The following is a 15,488-nucleotide window of genomic DNA, read 5'->3' on the forward strand; positions in this document are numbered from 1 at the left end:
AGAAAATGGGTAAAGCTGGGGTACGGAGAGTTGTTGCCATTATAAGAGTCAGAGCTGAAACCAAAGCAGTGACAAAGGTGTTCCTGGAGCAGATGTCTGCTAGTATGTGACAAAGCTGAGTGAAGCCCTAAAAAGGACTTAAAAGATAGGCTCCCTGCAAAGTTTGGGTTAAAAGTAGAAGCAGCAGAGCAGTTTTCCTTCCTTAGCAGTTTAAACAGGAGGGAAGATAGATTTTACCCAGATTCAATGTTGTGTTCCAGTGAAGCAGTATTAAATCAACCTAAGTGACCTGGCCACGAGGTTAAGTGGTCCAGCGCAGCTGGCCTCCAATGGCAGAGAAACGCATCCTGGCTAAGCTACGGCCGGCACCCAAGGAGCAGTGGCGCGTTCCGGTAATGCTTCTTGGTAGGTTATTGCTTCCTTTACGTCATTATCCTGGGACCTCTCTTTTCTAGCATGCTGCCTCCTTGGCATTTTGGTAAATAAGAACTCTCCTAGTTTGTGTTTAGTGCTTGGGATCATAAGCAGCCTAGTAAAAAGTAACAATGACATTCCTGGCTGGACTTGGGGAAGCATCCATATCTGTGCTCTTTCGTGGAAAAGCTTTTTATCCCAAGAATATTAAGCTTTGCCCTCTGGGTAAAGTAAGGATCTGCTCTGGGGGAATTAAATATCAAAACAAGGAGAAGTAATAGTTAATTTACCTTTTACACATTCTTCCAGAAGGAGCCATTGTTGGAGCATTTGTTTGGCTCACGCTACTATAAAACTCTCACGGTTCAGTTGTCCTTCCATTAGGGTGGTGCTTTGTGCAGTTGAGGACTTGCCCAGTTTTTCTCAGACTCAATGCGTGGGTCAGCTTTTGACCAGTTAAAACTTTCGTCCTGGTTCCTGACTCACAACTGCCAGAATACGGTGAATTATTTGGTATTTCAAAACTGCACTTACGTCCCGATCTTTCCCACAAGAGCAGATTAGAGCTTTCTGAATGGAGAGCAGTGACGAGGACATAGAACCTCGGTGTGAATCCAGCTCCTGCTAAGCCTGCTCACAGTCTGTGTCTTGAGTACGGTTGGCCCTTGACCAACACGGGGTACTGGACAGCAGGCCCTGAGTATCCATGGCCTGCATTTGCGGATTCAACCAGCTGCCTGTGGACCAGGCAGCTCTTTAGTGTGGATTCATCGAAAAAGTCTGAATACATGGACCTGCCCATTCTAACCTGTGTTCAGTGGTCGACTCTGTTAATTACATTTTAACACATTCTTTTTTGTATCCATTGTAGATTTTGATTTTATATATATTTTTGTAAGCCACTTAAATAATTTGAAAGAGTTATTAACAAATGTAAAATACTTGCCTTATTCAGTGAAATAAACGCTTCAACTAAAAATCATTTCAAGTCACCTCTTAACAAAATTTCCTGTAAGGAATTAGGGTTCCCATTCTGGCTCAGCAGTAATGAATCTGACTAGTATCCATGAGGATGTGGGTTCAATCCCTGGTCTTGCTCAGTGGGGTAAGGATCCACTAGTGGCTGTGGCTGTGGGTAGGCTGGCAGCTACTGCTCTGATTCAGCCCCTAGCCTGGGAGCTTCCATATGCCGTGAGTGCAGGCCTGAAAGACACACACAGGTTACTGTAAGGAGTTAAAACCAGTATGATGTATAGCTTCATCGCAAATGTGATCTTCACAAATGATCTTAAATCTTCAAAACGAAGTATGGCATCAGTGTAGTTATAGTAAGGTCAGAAGGCAGTCTCCTAGTGCTCCCGGCCTCCCACAAAAAATGTCCATTTGAATAATGAATTATTTGTCTTTTTTTTTTTTTTTTTACAGTAAAGCAACTGTTGAGAAACAGGTTTAGTGACTTTGGCTTTTGTCACTAACCTCAGATCACTTACTGGGACTGTTTTAAGGCTTAATAGCTATCAGAAGTACCTTGACTTCTCAACTGAAAAGTACTATAACAAAGTGCTGATACAGTATGCTAATGAAATAAGGGCCTTCAGAATATCTTAAGATACTGAAGGATTTCCAAAATGCTTTTAAGACAGCTTACCGGAAAAAACAAAACAAAACAAAAACCTACAAAGCTAGTTTGGTTTTTTTTGTTTTTCTTCTTAAGTGAGGAGATTAAGGAAAGGAAAATGAAGATGGAAGAAAAGAGAAAACTAACAGTTAATAAAAGGCAGGCCCTGAGCTTCCTAGCATCTAACACAAAAATCAGCTCTGTGTTCAGTGCTCTGCCCTAAGTTAAAAACAAACCAAGTGCTTAGAGAAACTCGGTTATACCTATCAAGACCTGCAGAAATGTCTCATGGGGACCATGGGTCCTTGGGACAAGGCCGTCAGACTGTAGGCCGTGCTTGACTGTCCAGAGGATAAAAGGGTTTTAAAAGGAAAAAATGGAGGAAAGCCTGTAAAGACATACTAAAGAAAGCTTTGAGCAACTGCGACAGATTCAAGGGGTTCCACTTAGAAACAGCAAATTACAAGAGAACAATCATAAAGTTTCAATGCTGTTTCTGAAATACACGCAGGTGCTCATTCGGTTCAGTCTCAAGCAGTGACAACTCCTGGTCACCATCACCACCTGCATTTTACTAAAAGTGTTCAGTTAGGACTGACGCTGATGTACCCAGGCACCTGACTGAAATGTAAAATTCAGGTCTTCTCACTGTTACACAGTTTTAAAGTGCTTCCCAGAAGCAGGATCAACAGAATGACCTGTAATTAACTTTTCTGAGCAGGTTAGTGTTTTAGCCAAGATATGGAATGTCTCAAACTATGAAATGTGAACTTAAAAATTGGAGAAGGTTCTGAAACAGAAAAGGTTATCGATAAATACTGAACACTGAGGAAGGCAAGACTGTTTCAGGTTCAGGGGTGGGTGGTATTGGTTCCTCCCAGTTATGACTGCATAGCAAGCTGCCCCAAGACAGTGCTCCAGGACAACCACTGTCTATTACCTGCCCTCCTGTCGGCAGGTCAGGGCTTGGCTGGGTGCCTTGGCCTCTACCTGGCAGCACATGAGGTCACTCAGTGCTCAGCTGGCAGATCTGGAAAGCCCAAGATGTGCCTTCAACATGCCTGACACCTTGTAAATTTTTTTTTTTTTGAAGTATGACAATTAAAATTTATGCAGTTTAAAGGTAGCACAGCACAGAAATGGCCATAGAACCACAACGTGCCCCCCCCCACTGTGTGGCACCACGCCGTTCTTACCCCACCTGCCGCCTTCCTCCTCACCCCTCCTTCCCCGGCACCCCTCCTAAAGGAGAAGGGTTACTAACCAGATGGAAGGGAGCCCAAGATATTTACTGGGCTGTATTTTCACAAATGAACAGGGCTGCCGTGTGAACAGGTCCGAAACCCTGAGCCCTTCGTTACTCCTGCCCCACTGGAGCAGGCCCGTCCTCCGCTCTTCCAGCTGAGGTTCCTGGGCCAGGCTTTCTCTGCGAAAGGGAGGGGATGGCATGACAGAACCTAAGTCGTTCAAGCGCCGCTGACCTGAGAAGGCACAGCCAGGATGCTCTTCAAGCACGTGGGCGCTGCTCTCTTTTCCGCGGGCTCATCCTCCTTGTGGTTACAGCCTCCTGGGAAGGACCACAAAGCAGGAACCGGTAGGGTTCAGGCACCAGAATCCTGACCTGAAACCCCACGCAACACACTGACGTTCTGAGGCCTTCTTCATTAAGGGAAGAAAACGAAATGTGGGTATGAAAACAGTGGTTCGATTTAGTCCCATTACCATAATCATTTCCGCTCTCACCTGCACTGAGGAGCACTGCAAACGACTTTAACTCACTGTGCCACCAGGCAACTCCTCAGCCTTGTCAAACCTAAGAGATAAATGCACACCGTCATCTACAGGAAACGAAATTTATGTGAAATTCTGTTCCGTCCCTCCCTCTCAAACCTGCTCCTCTGCCCCCAGAACTCCAGGCAGTTCAGAAGAATAACGTCGGGAAACAAGAACAAAAAGAAGGCACACTGCCGTTAACTAAAACTTTTCTCTTACGGTATTAAAAGAATACTTACTTTTGCCCTTAAGTGTAGGCTACGATTATACACATTATAAATATATACGTGCACACACGCACCAGGATGGCTGGCTATGGGACAATGGGTTGGCAGAAGAACAAGTCATAGCTTAATGTGAAGCTCGTCAAAACTTTGGCTGATTTATCTGAACATCGGCCCTTCCAGCCAAATCTGCCATTTGACCCGACTTCAGCTGTCAGCTGTCCTCACCTGCCAGGAGAGTGGACATCAGAACAAGTGAGATGACAGATACTAAACAACTGGCCTCGTGCCTTAGTGACTGCTGGATGAATCGAGACTTAGGCCCTTCTTACATGTCGTACCTGACCAGAGCCCTTTCTGGTTGACTCTTGGTTTTTCCTTTAGTGCAAAATCTCTCCTGATGTAGCCAAAGGCATTTGAATCCGATGAGCCTACAGTTCCTGAAGCTCAATCTCATCAATTCCAGTTACTCTTACTTCCACTCCACCTCAATCACCATCATGAAATTAGCCTCATGACCTGGAGCTGCTCGAGGGTCAAGATTCTGAACTCTGACAGCCCCAGCCTGCCACCCCATTAGTCTTCCCTCCAGCCCCCTCCAACCCAACCTTGGCTGTTCTTTGAAGTGACTTGAGTTGACTCCAGAAGTACTGAAGCCTGGGCCCCACCTCCCAAGACCATAAACTAACTCATCCTCTCAGGCACTTCTGCTCCTCTCATTCCCCCCACCCTCCACCCCCATCAGGATCCACTGGTCAGATGTTTCAAAAAGTCTTGGTCTGTTCCTCTAGTCTCCTGGTTCTTTGTTCTTACCATACCCCCCCACCCCCTCCCCGTTTCTCTCACCTGCCAATCTCAGCCAAGGAAACAGCTACTTTTCCTTCTCTGTTCAGATTACTGGCCTGGGAAGTACCATGAAGCTATGGACTCCCGGCTGGGCTTTCGCTGCTGCACCACCATTTTTCAATTCCATTCTCATTACTTCCCACCAAATTCATTTATTCATTCTGCAGGTCATTCACCCAGCCGTCAGAAAATCAAGTCCCGTGCATTATTTAGGCACCACGGTATACCAGTGAAGGAGACATGGCCCCTGCACCCCAGGAGCTCACGGGAGAGACAGAGCACTTCCATTCTCCCCCAGCCCCCACTCCGGTCCCCGGCACATCACCCTGCCTCCTAATTCACCCAACCAGCCAAGGCCACCTGACAAAGGCTGCCCCTGGTGACCTCACCTGTCTGCAGCCAGCTGCTGTTCTCAATAGCTTTCTCTGTCTTCATCACTTCCGGCCGGGAATTGTGATTCGACACTATTGACCTCTCCTTCCTGAAGCCAAGCTTCCCTTGGCTCCTGCAGGAACACAAACCTGCTGCTTCTCCTCTCCAGTCTTTGCCCTTCACTGATTTTCTTACTCTGCCCGCCGCTCACAGGTCTCCCAGGATGCCTGCCCTCCTATCTCCCTCCTCTACGCTGTCTGACATGCCTGTCTTACCCTCCCTGGCCTCTCGCGCTGCTCTCACCTCTGCAGCAGACTCCAAGGTTCCCGTCCTTCCGTCCCTACATCCCTGGTCCAGATGCAGTTTCCAGGTAACTGTGTGATGTGCCCGACCAGATGTCATGGAGTCACCTCATACTCAACATGCCCAGAACCAGACCACATTGTCTTTCCGAGATGAAGAAATCAGTGCTTAGGAATTCCTTCGTGGCCCAGCAGGTTAAGGATCTAGTGCCGTCACCGCAGCAGCTTGGGTTCGATCCCTGGCCTGGGAACTTCCACATGCCATGGGCAGTGAAAGAAAGAAAAAGAAAAAAAGAAAACACATAAGTGCTTGTAGCAACAAGCCTTGCACTATAGCTATCTACATAGCATTATCAGCAGAAACTGCTGGACTTTCCCCCCTTTCTTTTAGCTGGAAATGTATCTACCTGGGAAAAAAAAAGTTGAGATTCCCACCTTTTCATGGGATGTGAGTGAACGTCTATTTGCAACTTCTGGAAGGTGTCCTTTAAAGAAAGGTGAGCTTGGAATGGGGCTCTGTCCCTTTATCTTCTCCCCACTAACTAGCCATCAGGTCAGCATGCTAGTTAGTGGGTGCAGCCCTAAGGAAAAAATAAAATAAAGCGCTGATGGATGTAGGCAGCCTCAGAGCAGGAGAAAGCTGGAATGCAACCAGCCCCTGGTCTTGATCGAGTCTGTACCATCCATAAGCGGCACTAAGATGGGACCGTCTCCACCTCTGGGACAGCTCCTACTTCGTCAGGTGTTCCTTCCTGGAATCTGGGGTAAAAGAGGGTGCAAAGGGAGTTCTCGCTGCACCGCATGGGTTAAGGCTCTAACAGAGTTGCTGCAGCTGTAGCATAAAGGAAATAGGTCCTCAAGCATGAACACCGCCAATTTCCCCTTCTCCACCTTCATGCTTTTTTTTATCCCTGCCTCTTCTACCTGTCTCAGCAGAGCAGGCACTTCCCTATCATTGCTAGGCTAATTCTTTCACCTTATCCCATAACACCTCAATTTTCTCATCTGTAAAATGGGGATAAGCCATCATCCTTAGGATTGGGGCAATAACTGAATAGCAAGGGTTAAAGAAAGTTGTTGGCAGAAAGCACGTGTTGAGGAAAATGCATGTCTTCCTTGCTCCCCCAGCTCTTGGAGATCAGATCACACTTTTCTCCTGCTCTCCTTCCTGCCTCCCTGTCTCCCCTGCCGCGGTCTCTTTGGCAAGTCAGGCTCTGACCGTCCTTCACCTGTCTGCGCTCTGAGTTTCTATCTTCAACCCTCATTTCTCCTTACTGGCCCTGCACGTTCCTCGCACGATCACACTTGTCTAGAGCTTGAAGTGCCATCTGTAGGTGAGTGAATTTTTTTTTTTTTTTGGTCTTTTTTTTTTGCTATTTCTTGGGCCGCTCCCGCGGCATATGGAGGTTCCCAGGCTAGGGGTTGAATCGGAGCTGCAGCCCCAGCCTATGCCAGAGCCACAGCAACGCGGGATCCGGGCCATGTCTGCGACCTACACCACAGCTCACAGCAACACTGGATCCTTCACCCACTGAGCAAGGGCAGGGATCGAACCCGAAACCTCATGGTTCGTAGTCGGATTTGTCAACCACTGCACCACGACGGGAACTCCAGGTGAGTGAATTTTAAATCTGGAGCAGTCTCCTGAGCTCCAGACCTTCTCTTCCTTCCCTCTCTCCCTACACACCAGCTTTCCTTTAGCTCTTTCTTTCAGTAAAGATTTATTGAGAGCTCGCTGAGGGCTTGGCATTGACTATCCAAGTGCCAACTATCCACCTTGGGGATGCTCCACAGAAAGCTCAGGCTCAACGCACGCAACAGGAATGTAGTTTTCCCCCAACCCACTTCTCTCTCCTTCTGTCGCCTGCATGACTGTTTCTAGCAGCCACCCATCTGCCCTAAGTAGAAACAGGAGTCTTTTCTGGCTGCTCCCTCCCCATCCTCTCCATAACCCTTAGTCCACCACAACCCATCGATTTGCCCTCTCCCCAAACCCCTCCCTAATTCCAGCCCTCATCATTTTCTTACTAGATGACCCCAACTGCCCTAAACTGGTCATCCGGCCTCCTGTCCTGTGCTATCCCAGCCTGGGATCCACACTGCAGCCAGAAATGTAATAGAGAACACGCATCCAAACCCCCAGCTAACGTCATACTCAACAGTGAAAGCTGACAGCATTCCCTTTAAGGTCAGGAACAAGACAAGGATGTCCACTCTTGCCACTTTTATTCAACACAGTTTTCTTTTTTCTTTCTTTCTTTTTTTTTTTTTTTTTGTCTTTTTGCCATTTCTGGGGCTGCTCCCGTGGCATATGGAGGTTCCCAGGCTAGGGGTCCAGTCGGAGCTGTAGCCACCGGCCCACACCAGAGCCACAGCAACACAGGATCCGGGCCATGTCTGCGACCTACACCACAGCTCACAGCAACACTGGATCCTTCACCCACTGAGCAAGGCCAGGGATTGAACCCACAACCTCATGGTTCCTAGTCGGATTCGTTAACCACTGCGCCAGGAATGGGAACTCCAAGAGACATCTTGTTTACATATTTACCCACTCTCAGGAGGAGGAGCGCCTAAAGCATTTCTTTAAAGCTGAGATCCCACACACTGTAGCATATAAGGAGTGAACAGATATTTGTTAAGTTCAGAAAATCTTTTATGGATACGTAGTATCCGGGTGACTGTGAAAGTGATCTAAAAACGAGCACAGAATGTTTTTTATTCCTTCCTCATTATCTTAGGAATTTTTTTTTTGCTTTATCTTTTTAAAAATTAACTTTATTACAAGGATAAGATAGGCTTCTTATGAAAAAGACTCAAACATTACAAAGAGGCATATAGTAAAAGGGAGGTCCCCCAGCCTTCTTCATACCTCCTGCCCCAGCACTGCTAATGGTTCACCTTTCCAGAAATTTTCTATGCACATATAATCATACTATACATGTTATTACCACTATTATTATTAACATTATTTAACACAAAAGAATATTAAACACACTCATTTGCATATCAGCTTTTTTCATATAATCCCAGACATTTTCCCACAGCAGTATATACAGGTCTTCCTCCTTTTTTAAAGGTCTGCACAGTATTCAATTCAATTACATGTCTCTACCATACTTTCTGCAAACAGTGCATTATTGATGGATGTCTAGGTTATTTCCAGCTGGGACCATTCTAAACAATACTGCATTTATGGCCGATAATTAAAGACCAATCTTTCCAACAGAGCCTACATGTTATCAAACAGGTGAAAAACGGTTTGTTTGTTTTTTGGTATTTCCCCAATACAATTTTTTTTTTCTACTGTACAGCATGGTGACCCATTTACACATACATGTACACATTCTATTCTCACACATCATCATGCTCCATCATAAGCGACTAGATATAGTTCCCAGGGCTACACAGCAGGATCTCAATGCTAATGAAAAATGGTTTCTAACTGTAGTTTCAACTCATTTCTTTCATTATGAGTGAAGCTGAGCATCTTTTCCCTTTTTGTTTTTTTGGTTTTTAGGGCTGGGGAGGTTTCCAGCTAGGGATCTAATCTGAGCTAGAACCGCCTGCCTACACCACAGCCACAGCAGCACCAGATCTGAGCAGCGGGCCTGCACCACAGCTGAGCATCTTTTCATACACAGAATATTGCTTTTTGATAATTTACCTGTTCTTGGATTTGGTCATTTTTCTACTGCATCATTTTTTTTTACATGTTTGTAGGATTTCTTTACATACTACGGAAACCACCCTTTTGTTTGCAATATGTATTATAAAAAGTCTTTCCCAGTTTGTCTTTTGATTTTATGGTAGTTTCTTTTTTGACTTTCAGAAATCCATATATTTAGATTTATCAATTTTTTTAACGACTTCTGGGTTTTGGGTTATACTGCACTCAGATTATTAAATAACTTCATCATGTTTTATTTAGTGCTTTTCATGGTTTTATTTTTAAGCCTGTCTTTTCTTCATCCAGCATCTACTTCTGTATAAAGAGTGACGTGGGAATTTTGTCCCAGAATCACTGATAATGACCTTTCCTCCTCTTGTACACTTTTATCCTGCTCGTCAGAATAAAATGGATACAATCTCCAAGACAGCAGTGTGGCCATATCTATCAACGAATGCACAAACAAACCTTTGACCCAGCAATTCAACTTCCTAGGAATCTATCCTGCAGATATGCTTGCACTGGCCTACAATAATGTAAGGATGAGGGCGGTCACTGAAACGCCGTTTGTAATAACACACTGGACACTAAATGTCCAACTATTGGTGGTGGTGGTTTTATTTTTATTTTGAAATCAGGGCCCCACCTTGATCGAGTTAATTTCGGGTCCGGGGTGACGCCCAGAAATCTGCATTTCTGCCAGGATGCCCCCGGGGAGGCCGGTGCGTGACAATTTGGAGGCCTTCTGGCTGGAGAGGCCGCTCGGCGCGTGGGGGCGCGTTTTCTACTCCCCCGCTCGCCCCTCCCGAGCAGCCACGCTCGCGCTGCCGGCCCGGGGGAGCCTCCCCGGCCTGCCCCGCGCTCGCCGTCGGCCGAAACCGCCTGGCCCCGCTCCGCCACCGCCGCGGCCGCCCTTCCCAGGTCCCGGATCGGATTCCTGGGCCCGGGCTCCGAGCCACGGAACCCGGGAAGTAGGCGGAGGGAGGGACAAGTGCGAGCGGCGGGAGGTGAAAAAGCCGCAGAATCCAAAGCAACGGGGAGAGTGCGGAGAATGGGAAGCAAGGTAAACCCTTTAGGAAAAGGAGAGACACAACAGGTGGAGAAAATATGACCTCTAAAGGGGAGAAAAAACAGCCGCGACTCCGCCGGGACTCGAACCCGGAACCTTTGAATGCCTTCAACCTCTAGAAGTCCAATGCGCTATCCATTGCGCCACGGAGCCACCTGTTGGAGTCTCCGCGCATCTGCTGTGTTAAGCTAGAGGCGACGTCCCCGCGCCCTTCCCACCGCCCCCTTTACCGTCGGTCTGTGTCGCCGGGGCCGGGGCACTGCCAGACACGGGCCGAAGGCGCCCGTCCTCACCCGGCGACCGCTGCTCAACGAGGTCGGCGAGCCCTGTAAGCGAAAGGCGGCCGCGAGCCCGCCGGGTGCCGGCCGATGCGTCTGAGGGCCGCCGCAGCCCGGCCTCCCGCCCGCCCCGGGCGCCGCCGTACCTGGCCGTGCGGGGCAAATCACGCCCGGACTCTTCCTCCCAGACTCCCTTCCCGCCCCAGCGCCCCCGCCTACTCGCCCTCTCCCGCGGCCGGTTCCGCCCGGCCCGGCCCCGCCCCGCCCCAGCGATGCAGGCCCCGGGCCGGCCGCGGCGCCGTTGACCTGGGCCGGGAACGCTGGGCACTTACGTCGCACCTTTAGCGGCCGGTCCGGAGCAGCGGCCCCTCGGGCTGCGAGGCGTCGGCAGTGGCCCCTCCCCGGTCCGGGGCTCTTCCCTGGCCGCCCGCGGCCGGGATCCGCCGCTGCGAGCGCGGGCCGCGGCCACGTCCGTGTGAGTGCTTGTGCGTGTTTATTTGCGGGGGGTTCAGTAAAATGGGGTTTGGGTTGCATTTCGCTCCCCACAGACCCAGAGCCGAATTTCTGAGGCATCCGGGCTCTGGTGGACTGAGGGGGGCGACGCGCCCCGCGCCGCAGCATCCTCCGAGAGCTGGTCCCAGCGCCGCAGCCGCCGGCCCCGCGCGCCGGGAGCACGCGGCGGCGTGGGCGGTGGCGAGGGGCCCGCGCGCGTGGGGGCGCCGGGAGCGTGCGGGCGCGGGCGGCCGGGGGCGCGTGCCCGAGGCGGCCGCAGGGGTGCCCGGCGGCGGAGGGAGGCGGCGCGGCCGGAGTCCGGCCGGGCGGCGGCTGCTCGAAAGGGCGCGGTCGCCGCGCATCAGAGGCTTGGACAGAGGTGTGTGTGTGGGGGGGTCCCTCAGTGCCCCCATAATTCCCCGCCCCTAAGCCACTTGAAATAGAAGGGCTCCTTAAAAACCGCGTGGTTGCCATGCAACCGCAGCTGCCAGACAAAACCCTCCGCCGGGGCTCCAATCAGCTTGCTGGCTTCAGAGCCCCGCCCACGTGGAAATTGCGGAGCTGCCGCTGCGCGCGCTCTTCGGCTGGTCTGCAGCCCACTTTGTGGTCCGCGGGGTTCCACCGTGCACACGGGGGCAGGCGTCAAAGCGAAGTGGCCTCTGTCCGTGTTCTAAAGAGAAGAAGGGCGTCCCCAGGGAGGGACTGGAGGAGTAGGGATCTGTGCATTCTGACTGAACTTAGCTCACAGCAATGCCACGAGCCAGGTACTGTCGTCCTCTTTCTAAAGAGGGGAAACTGCAGCTAAAAGAGGTTAAATAGCTTTGGTAGGAACACCCCACTGTTAAGAGCCAAGAACGGTGAAGAATCAGATTTTTACCCTACTTGAAGGCTAACACGGCAGCTCGTCACAGTTGCATGGATGTTGACACAGGACTCTTGGGTCAGAGCAAAAGCAGTAGCCACAGTCAGCATGACTGTCAGTTCCCTGAATCCCAGTTCTCACGGGAGAGAAGCAAATGGCCCAGATGGATTCTTGCACACAAAATGGGTTGCATTGTAGGAGAGGAATGCTGAGCCTGGGGAACCTACTGTTTTACAGCCAACAGTAAGCAAGCCTGCTTTGTCCTAGAGCGTCATCCCCGCATCCCTCAAGATCGCTCACTGCAAACACAACCCCGAGAGATGGCGCAGGTGAGCAGGCTCTCCTTCTTAGCACATTCAGCAAGAACGCACAAGGAAGCTAAGGACCTCTGTTCGTTGTCCTCTCCAAACAGTAAGTGGCAGAGCCATAACTGATGCCAGACCTGTCCGTTTCATTCTACTGTATTAGAAATGTCCTCACACGCAGGAAAGAGGAATTCTGACATGTCCAAAAACAGCCCTTCAAATAGAAGAATAACCTCAGATTGTATTGATTTAAACAATCCTTACTGAATTCTGCAATGTGCCAGGCGCTGGTGGCATCTCAGAGTCTTCACTGGTCCTTGGAATTGCACATGGCTCAACAGGGGATGAGAGATGCACGGTGCCTCCTTGGAATACCATGCCCATGAATTCTGCTGGGGCACTGGGGCCATGTGTCAAATGATGTGTCACAGACGTGATTAAGTGGCCATTTAAACTCATGTATAAAAGTCCCGGGAAGAGGGACTAGAAACCACGTGCTAAGGAAAGATGCGTGTGTCTTTAACTCCACCTAATGAATCATAAAGAATTTTAAGATATTTGATGCCTTTCACTAATTGAGACCAAAACCCCTTGTCGGTGTCATGGAAAACATTACCAAGATACAGGGTTAGCAGGCAGTGTGGCAAAACGAGGCTTGTGGGACCAACTCTGTGAGCAAGAAAGGTGTACTTTTCACACCTGCAATTAAGGCCTGGGGAAGCTCTGTTCTCTGACAATAAGTGGTTTGTAGTGAGTCTGGCTTTAGAGGCAGCACTGTTAGCCTGTAAAAGGAATGAAAGTGTGTGTTTAGTTGGCATCCAAGGAGAAAGCTCCAGTAGATTTTTGTCTTCCCCTTTCCTAAATCTAAGAGCTGAATTTTCTCAGGCAGTCCATGCAATGAACAGCAGCGGTCATACAACCTGAACCAAGAATTCTTGCAAGTAAAACCTAACAACACAAAAAAACTCTCTTCTTTTCTGCCGACAGAGGGAGCCAAAGCACGGACTATAAAACCTGCGAGCCTGCTGATCGAGGCCCAGCTGCAACTTCAGTTCCCAGGACAGCAAAATTCTAAATTAAGCACTTCATTTTCTGTTTTAAAGTTCAAATCTGTTATACAACATGTATGATTTATCCATGCTCTGGGAGTCTTCAATAACACTTCGTGTTTGTACAGAGGGATTAGTTTTAGTTACTGTGTTCTATTTGCTGTGCTGGAAAGCAGCTTTCAGCCTTCCCCAGAAGCTCTAGAAATCTATATTTCTCTCTATATTTTTCACTAGCTTTGCTTTGCTCCAAAGAGAGGAGGTCATTTGGGTACCAGTTTAATTCAGTTCAATGAGTATTTAGAGAGGATCCAGTTGGGCCTCTACTGTGGGAGATAAAGTGGACGTGTAAGACACAACCCCGGAGTTCCCGTCATGGCGCAGCAGTTAACGAACCCGACTAGTATCCGTGAGGACTCGGGTTCGACCCCTAGCCTTGCTCAGTGGGCTAAGGATCTCACACGCTCTGATCCCCATTGCTGTGGCTGTGGTGTAGGCCGGCAACTACAGCTCCAATTCAACCCTTAGCCTGGGAACCTCTGTATGCCGCAGGTGCAGCCCTAAATAGACAAAAAAAGTAAATCCCTACCTTCAAGGACACTTCAAATTCCTTTGGAGAAATACAACCTTTAAATATGAAGCAATAAGCAAAACAATGCAAGATGGCTTATGAAAAAGTGGCAAAATGCGACTGGGCATCCATCCATACCAGTAAAATGTTTTTGAGTTCACTCTCCCAAGTAATAAGCATGTGCTATACTAATTATTAAAAAAAGGAAAATTTAAAGGGTGAGATTTTTTAAAAAACAAGGATTCTGAGAGTAGAGTTTTGGAGCACGGGCTGTGGAGTCAGACTCCTGTGTTCACATCTTGGTTCTGCCTCTAGTTTGTAAGACATGATCTTTAACTTTTCTGAGCATTCTCTTCCTCATCTGGAAAATCCTGAAGTAGTTGTGAGAATTATTGGAGTCTGTCCTTGCAAGAGTTTCTCTCAGTCCTGGCACGTGCTAAGTGTGTAGCAACTATTTGCTGTTATTAGCGAGCAACGCTCAGCAAAGAAAGCGCACATCCTGCTGGACCAAACCAAAGTTCAGATGCAGCGTCAGCTAAATTTGTTACAACCCAAGAAACAGTCTCATCTCCCCACCCGATTCCTACACAGCTGTAGACATGTCTGCATGATGTACCAAACTCAGCACTCAGCTTCTCAGACTGAAAACAACTACCCTAAGCTTCATGGTTTCCTTACCCTTCTCTCCCAAGAATCTTGGGTGGATTCTTATTTTATGTGTTCAACCACAAGGGTTTCCCAAAACAAGGGAAAAACAGTCCATTCCTAAAGGACTCACAAAGACGCTTCTCTTGCCAGATGAAATCTGCTCACAGCATTGAAACGATGGCCTTTTTCATCCTAAAAATCAATGCTGAGTTTCAGCCAGGCCAATAACCTCATTATACCAGGAAGTGAGGTGGGAACAGGCAAAGAAAAAGAAAAAATGCCAGGATGAAGCAATGTAGATATTAACCTAGAAAAGAGGGCAGATGGGTCCTCAGAGAGGACAGCTGGGGTGAGAGGTTGCAGGGTCAGGGGGTCGGGCAAGTAGGATTGAGGCCACACGTAGCAAAGGGACCGGGGACACGCTTGATTCAGGATGAGGGATGTGGATTGCATGCACTAGGCAATGCGGAGCTGTGGTTCCTTTTGGCATGAGAATGGCTGTGCGTGAGAATGATTCAATTAGGGGATGATACCAGGCTGAACGGAATGGGGCTCGAGGGGTGGGGAAACCACTACATCCCATTCTATTTGTGCTCAGTGTTGTCTTATGACTCCATCTCTTTAACAAGTAGTGGTTGAGGGTCTGGTTGACATACAAAGAAAAAAAAAAAAAAAGGACATGTGCCTGCCTTACTGCCTGCTAGAAATGATGACAGGTACACAAACAACTACAATGCAAGGTAAAAAGGCCTCCACGTGAGGTCAGTGCCGTGCTTTGGGACTTCAGGAAAAGAGAGAGATTACATGCTGAGAGGCTGGAGGAGGGAGGAAGGCTACCCTGGGAATGGGTCGCCTAACACAGAGCCAACCTGCATGCAAGGAATTCTGGGCAGAGGTTAGCAGACAGACCGGGCGTGGAGGAAAAAGACAGGACGAAGCTGGGAAAGTGGTAGAGGCTGAGCAGTGCGTGGTGCCTAAGTGGGTCAAGCTCACTTGGC

The 15,488-nt window shown here is 48.8% G+C and overlaps 2 long non-coding RNA genes and 1 other non-coding gene across 8 annotated transcripts; 1 reads left to right on the top strand and 2 right to left on the bottom strand.

Annotated features, from left to right (window-relative positions):
* LOC102161901 lies at window positions 498–10,992 on the bottom strand. 5 transcript variants are annotated; one of them, XR_002343606.1, is made up of 3 exons: window positions 10,713–10,793; window positions 5,985–6,130; window positions 498–5,800 (listed from the first exon to the last, which is right to left on the bottom strand). It is a non-coding gene; the product is annotated as an uncharacterized LOC102161901 (long non-coding RNA). The 5 variants fall into 5 exon arrangements; XR_002343607.1 differs by having other exon boundaries at window positions 498–5,380; window positions 5,551–6,130; window positions 10,713–10,789; XR_002343609.1 differs by lacking the exon at window positions 10,713–10,793 and adding an exon at window positions 10,906–10,992 and having other exon boundaries at window positions 498–6,130.
* TRNAR-UCU lies at window positions 10,357–10,441 on the bottom strand. Its single transcript is given in 2 exon segments — window positions 10,357–10,392; window positions 10,405–10,441. It is a non-coding gene; the product is annotated as a tRNA-Arg (tRNA).
* On the top strand, window positions 10,834–13,749 carry LOC102159537. Of its 2 annotated transcripts, none has more exons than XR_002343612.1 (3): window positions 10,834–11,041; window positions 12,188–12,331; window positions 13,213–13,749. It is a non-coding gene; the product is annotated as an uncharacterized LOC102159537 (long non-coding RNA). The 2 variants fall into 2 exon arrangements; XR_002343611.1 differs by having other exon boundaries at window positions 10,918–11,041; window positions 12,158–12,331.

This window comes from Sus scrofa, chromosome 4, assembly GCF_000003025.6.
Source record: "Sus scrofa isolate TJ Tabasco breed Duroc chromosome 4, Sscrofa11.1, whole genome shotgun sequence".
Lineage (NCBI taxonomy): Eukaryota > Metazoa > Chordata > Mammalia > Artiodactyla > Suidae > Sus > Sus scrofa.